Below are 7,057 nucleotides of genomic sequence, written 5' to 3' on the forward strand. Positions count from 1 at the left end.
CTGAGGGTTGCTGGAATGGTGGGGGGTGGGAGGGATGGGGTGGCTGGGTGGTAGACATTGGGGAGGGTATGTGCTATGGTGAGCACTATGAATTGTACAAGACTGATGAATCACGGATCTGTACTTCTGAAACAAATAATGCAACATATGTTAAGAAAAAAAAAGAAGATAGCAGGAGGGGAAGAATGAAGGGGAGTAAGTCGGAGGGGGAGACGAACCATTAGAGATGATGGACTCTGAAAAACAAACTGAGGGTTCTAGAGGGGAGGGGGGTGGGGGGCTGGGTTAGCCTGGTGATGGGTATTAAAGAGGGCACATTCTGCGTGGAGCACTGGGTGTTAGGCACAAACAAATCATGGAACACTACATCAAAAACTAATGATGTAATGTATGGTGATTAACATAACAATAAAAAATTATTAAAAAAAAAGATTCTATGCATGTTTCCCAGGAAAGTCTTCTTAAACTGTGTTTAAATATCACTTGTATATTAACAAATGGAACTCTCTTTACTTTTCACTGGCTGAGAGATTTTTATCAACGTGTCCCTTTGCACTTATGGGTTGTCAAATTCAGCCTTGCTATTATTCTTGGTCAATACTGTCTACAGTATTGCATTCTACATTCTACATTCTAGTCATGAATTCTTAGTCATGGTACCAGGTGCATAGTATTTAATGGATTTTTTTCTTTTGAGTCAATTTTTTTTTAAGATTTTATTTATTTATATGAGAGAGAGAATGAGAGATAGAGAGCATGAGAGGGAAGAGGGTCAGAGGGAGAAGCAGGCTCCCCGCCGAGCAGGGAGCCCGATGCGGGACTCGATCCCGGGACTCCAGGATCATGACCTGAGCCGAAGGCAGTCGCTCAACCAACTGAACCACCCAGGCGCCCTCTTTTGAGTCAATTTTAAAAATTCATAAATACAACGACTTTTGTCATTAACGTAACTTGTAGTACATTAATAAGAGTAAGATAATGACTTGGCCAATGCCCTCCAGCCAATGATCACCAGGACCACACCGGTAGTTAGAGAGAAGCATACTGCTTAGAGCGTCAGATGAACACAACTCATGAAGGACTGCAGAGCTGTGGGTGTGAGGGACACATCGTGACAGGTACAGCATGAGGACATGTTCTGACATATAAAGTGTTCCTTTACTCTGGATTAGATGCCATCGGGAGGTACCTGTAATTTTATGATTGAAGATCTTAATAGTTCTTTTTTAACAGTTTTTTTTTAAATTTGTTTATTTAAGACAGAGAAAGAGCAGAGGGGAGGGGCAGAGGGAGAGGGAGAAGCAGATTCCCCGCTGAGCAGGGAGCCCTATAGAGTGCTCGATCCCAGGACCCTGGGATCATGACCTGAGCCAAAGGCAGACGATTAACTGACTGAGCCACCCAGGTGCTCTCTTATCTAGAAAGCAGGAAGAATGCAGTGCAGCTGAAACTAGGAATAGAGAAGCACCAGGCACATCAGCTAGAGGCAGGGAATATTTGCTGATTTTTACAGATTGGACTTCATTTTTTAGCCTCCTTACCGACATCACCGTGACATGGTCTTCATGTGCCCTGACTCCTCACAGACAAGGAAGTGCCTCGTCGGAGGACAGGCGGGTGAAACTGTTTCTGCTCAGTGAGAGAAAGCCACAGCCCAGTAGTGAGCTCCAGGCCAGCTTCCACTGTCTGAGGCTATGTTTGCGTTCTCATATACTATGTGAACACTGACATCTTGCTTCTTCACATCCGGCACTGCGTTAAATGTTCTCCATAAAGGAACTCAGCATAGATAAACCCAGTTGCTCCTCAGCAGACTCTATAAGGTAGATAATGTTTTTATCTCCTTGTATGAGCTACCCGAGGCCTACAGATGCAGGTGATTTTCCAAAGGCCACAGAGCAAGAAAGGAACCAAGTCAGGATCATGATTCAAGTGGAGCCTTTCTTTCCCAGACTCTATATTCAGCGTCAGGTGCTAAATATTGAGCCTCCCTCGCTCCCTCGTGTGCCACACACTCGGCTCAAAGCAAACGATGACACTCCACACTGATCTAGACACTGCAGGCACTTGCCCACATGTCCTCATGCTTATTGCTTCCCACCCTCCCAGTCCTGCTTGCTCCCCTGGTGTTCCCCCATGTCACCCCTTCTTTACAAGCACTGACTGTCCTTCTAGGGCCTGAGTATAATCCGCTGTCTCCCTGGAACGTCCTGTGTCCCCTGTTTGGCCACATGACTGGGCAACCACTGAAGGACACAGAACAGGTGCAGCTTCAGAGCCTCCACACAAGCATCAGGTGGGCACCCCTGCAAAACTTCGCTCTCAGATTCTGAAGAGAACTGGAAACAAAAGAACCACAAAATCACAGGGAAAACGATCTCTGGGTACATGGAAGGGTTAACAATTTGTAAAAAAATTGAAATTGGATTTCATGGTTCTGCTATGAAAAAGAGTTCCATGGAAAATGTCACATATGGACTGTTTCCCACTGGTGGTGACATCGAAATGTGGTGGTGACACACCTTCCATGCTGTTTCAGTTCAGTGCACCTACATTCACCCCTATTAGTGTGTGGGATCCACACGGTCACTGGTCATGCTGGTGAATTGAGGACAGTAGAGAGCAAATCCCATTCCGACAGTGGTTGGAATAATTAGACGGAAGCATTCCTCTCTGCAGAGACTGTACAGGTATCCTTATTGTGCATTCACACTACCACATTCCTTCCCCAAGTCCCACTGGGCCTGCTCACCTTACAAACCCTCTCAGACATGAAGCCCAACCAGCTCCACCCAAAATACAACCACACTCGCACCAGGCCCAGGGCCAGAGGAGCATCCCTGGGGGCCATCTGATGGAGATAGAAACTGACCTGCGTCAACTGGGGGCAGATCAACAGAAGCGTGAGTGGTCGGGAGGAAAGAGAAAGGCACGGCCCATCCTTCCTCCACTGGAATTAATACAAGGAGACACCACTGGGTGAAGCATGACCAACCCCTTACCCATCCATCATTGCAAGAAATGTCCTGTGGTTACTTAGCACAATTAGTAGCAAGAGGAAGGGAGATATGGGGATGTTCTTGTTCTGGTATCGATTTTCACGTAAACATCTCAAGAGCTATTTGGACAACAGGAAGCAGCATTTACTGAAATTATTTTTCTCAAGGTTTACTTTATGCCTGGGGCACCCAGTCATGTCATTCCCATCACTACTAAGACTCACCTCACCAGGAATGTGGTTCGTTCTAGTCATTGACCGACAAGTAGGGAAGATGCGTGTCAAGCTCCCCCTCGCTCACTCTTTTGAGTGGCAAGACCATGACTCCTGGTGTACTTTGTCGGAGGCCATTACATAAGCAATATTAAGGGTTTCACCATTAGATGGACTAGTTTTTATGAATAAAGGTGGTCGTTAAAGGGAACCCTTGCTAAGATGAAGGCAGGAGACCAGCAGTAGGTGCTCTCCTGTCTAACCCCTGGTCAGCTGTACACACAACAGGAAAAGAGCTGCAAGTGGACACAGCTTCACTGCCCCTGCCACAGTGAGAAACCTTTACTCCACCCAGCAACAGGCCAGCCAATGAGACAGTCACAGCTCAACCAATGAGAGACAGTCACAGTTCAGCCAATGAGGCGGTCACAGCTCTAACAACGAGAAGCCACCATCTTCAAAAGACCAGTTTCCCCAAATTGACTTTTTCTTGACAATAACCCCTCCCAACTGTCTCCTTTCCTGCAGAAGAGTGGCCTCTCTTTTGCTCTCTGGATTTGCCCCTGGATTTGCCATTTCTTGCATGTCCTCATTTGCAATTCTTGTTATTCTGTATAAACCCATTTTTTGCTGGTGAAATAACCAACAGTTAAGGTTTACTTACTTGGTGTCATAAACTGTGCGTGTTGGAAGAGTGTTGGCCTTTGGCCCAACTAATGTGTGGAATCAGACTGTTCTGCCTGGAACTGTGCTGGCCTTTTGACCAAGTTCTTTTGGGAACAGCCTGTTCCTATTGAAGCAGTGGTTTTTAGGTATTTCTTTTTTTGTTCTAAAGAGAAACCCAAGAAATGGGATCCCAGTCATAACAATGCTTTGAGGGCACCCCTCTGGTTTTATGTTTAAAAAGTACAGTCTCTCCTCATGCAGGTTTCTAATTAAATGGACTAACTTCATCAGAAGTAACTTAGATCATCAATGGTCATTACTGGAGACTTCCGATCTCCCCAAACTGACTCTTATCAAAACAAAATTGGACAGCCATGGCTCTAAAATTGTCAAAAGCAGATGGGATGCCTATTTTAATGGGTATTTTGAAGTTTCCAAACATTATCAGGATCTAAAGTTGCTCTCTGCAAAAATCAATTAACAGAAGTAAACAAACCATTGAAAGCTGTCAAAATGGCTTCTGAGCCACTTTCCCCTCCCTCATCTTCTTTGTCTCCAGACAGGTGGCAGCCACATGATGTGCAGACCAGACCTCCAGTGCCCTCTCTTTCCTCCCTCTGCTTTGTCCCCTCCTCCTGTGTAACCCCCACACTCTTCCGAATCCTCCCACTAAAGTTCCCTTTTTCTGTTTCCCACCCCAGTCCTTCCTCTCCTGAACCTATCAAAATGGACCCCAAATGGGGATCTTAATAAAACCCAATTTCTTACCTTGCCTGGACTAAGGCTGAACTGCAAGCCAGACTTTCCCCAAGTGATGAAGGATCCCCATAGGTGTGCTGAAGAATTTAAGTTATTCAAACTTACCAACCTGGTTTCTCAGATTTATACCAATTAGCTCACGTGCTTGTTGGTGAGGGCCAGACACACACTGGATGAAGCTGGCCCAACAGGAACATTAAAGAAAGTATTAGGGAAACAGAAACCCATGTTTCTGCAGGGATGCTATAACACTCACTGGAAATACTGAGCAATTGTAGGATCTTTCCTTAAGCCTGTTGAGTGGAACAAAATTCAGACTTGCATGCAAAAACCTGATGGATCCTTTCATGATGATCATAATGGACTCCATATTGTCCTTAAAGAAAATTCTGGGGGGGCATGGGTGGCTTAGTCAGCTAAGTGTCTGTGTTTGGCTCAGGTCATGAACCCAGTGTCCTGGGATTGAGTCCCTTATCAGTCACCCTGCTCAGTGGGGAGCCTGCTTCTCCCTCTCCCTCTGCCTGTCCCCCCCCCCCGAATTGTGCTCTCTCTCAATAAATAAAATCCTAAAAAAAAAAAAATTCTCGGTGAACTTTAGGTACTGAATGCACTTAACTCTATTTATGGGCAGAACTGAGCTCTTTCTCTTTTAGGCAAAAGGAACCAGGATGTATGGGAATCTATGTCCCCTCCAGATTTAGAAATTTGACAGACAAGCTCTTCACATCCTAGATGAGTCACCAACATGAAAGACCAACAAATTCCCGATTTTCACTTACGGCATATGAAAGCCCACTACACAACATTTTAAAACCCTGTACTTTCTGCTATTATTGCAAAGAGCCAGGATAGTGAAAAAAACCTGGTTACAAACAAGCACTCCAGGCAGCGGCATCCCTCCAGCTGACTGTTCCAATGTCCTCCTCACTCCCAATGACGGGGCTCCAGGGACCTCCAGGGGCTCATCCCAGTCCTCCCTCGTAAGCAGCTAATGGAACCACCTCCGCATTGGGAATGAGTCTCTGTCCTTGTTGACACCAAACCACACTCCTGGTGGCCAACTCCCTGATGGAAAGCAGCCCCTGCTCACAAGGACGAAAACAGCTCCAATAGCGGGGGCCTTAAATCTCCACAGGTTCCTGTCTCTCAGCCTATTCTTTTCCTCTAGGCTCTTGGAGAGATACTCACCTTCTCCTTAGTTACTTCTCCTTTATTCATGTGTGCACCTGACATTTCTTAGAAAAGTCTCATGCCAGAATTTGATTCCCTCAAACGGGCAAATAATTCCAGAATTTGGCAGCAGTAATCAAAATAATCAACCAGGGGAAGTAAACGACCCCATGGCCTCTTTTCTACACTCTTGTCTCTGATGGCACCACAGCAGAGCCTGGGAACACTGGTCGTTTGTTCCTATTGGATCAGCTACCTTGTTCTTTACGGGCAACATGTTCAACTGATATTGGCAGAATCCACATTGTACCTCATAAAGATAAAACTGTATTTTTCAAAATCTCTTGGCAGAATGAGACAATATAAATAAAGATGCCCTTCAGGGCATCAAGACCATAATAGAAGTTTAAAAGCCTCCGTGTCTCACGAGAGCCTCTGCTATGCCCTGTAACACCATTTCCCTCGTGAGAAAACCCAATGGCCGACAATGGACATCTGTCTAGGACCTCTCAGCAATAAATAACATTTTCATCCCTCCACACTCTGTTGTTCCTAACCCAATGGGCTGACATCCATTGCCATTGAGAGCAAATTTTCCACTCTAATTCATCTATGCAGTGCATTTTTAGTATTCCAGTTGGTAAGTGTAGCCAGTTTTTCCTTTCACTTGGAAGCACAGAAATACCCCTGGACAGTCATGCCCCAGAGACTCACAGATAATTTTCTTCCTTTTCACAAACCCCTAAAGTTGCTCTGGGTGACAGAGTTTTTTGCATTTCTACTTCGTTACAATATGGAGATAATTTCACTCTCTGCTTCCCTTCAGTGGAGGACACCATCTATCTGTTAAACTTTTGGCTTAAAGGGACAGAAAGTATCAAATTTTGCAGTTTGCTCAAACTCAAGATCAATAATTAGGGTATCTGATCTTAGAACCAGACATTTGGATGCAGGCAAAACCCCTCATGACTGCTTAATGCGGACACATCATGTTTTGACTTCCTATGGCATTTTACATGTCACTCCTCTAAACAATAAAGAGTTTTCATAGTTTACTGATTAGTCTTTTAAAAAGGATGAAAATAGTAAATAATAACTTGGGCATGCTATTCCAAATTCTCTTTACCATTTTATTTTATAATATATTTTTTTAAGTTATCTCTATACCCAGTGCGGGGCTCAAGACCAAGAGTTGCACGCTCTACCGACTGAGTCATCCAATCGCCCTGCAAATTCTTTTGAAGGTACTAA

Source organism: Callorhinus ursinus, unplaced genomic scaffold, assembly GCF_003265705.2.
Source record: "Callorhinus ursinus isolate GAN/ISIS: 27379988/994484 unplaced genomic scaffold, GSC_fseal_2.0 scaffold77, whole genome shotgun sequence".
Classification (NCBI taxonomy): Eukaryota; Metazoa; Chordata; class Mammalia; order Carnivora; family Otariidae; genus Callorhinus; species Callorhinus ursinus.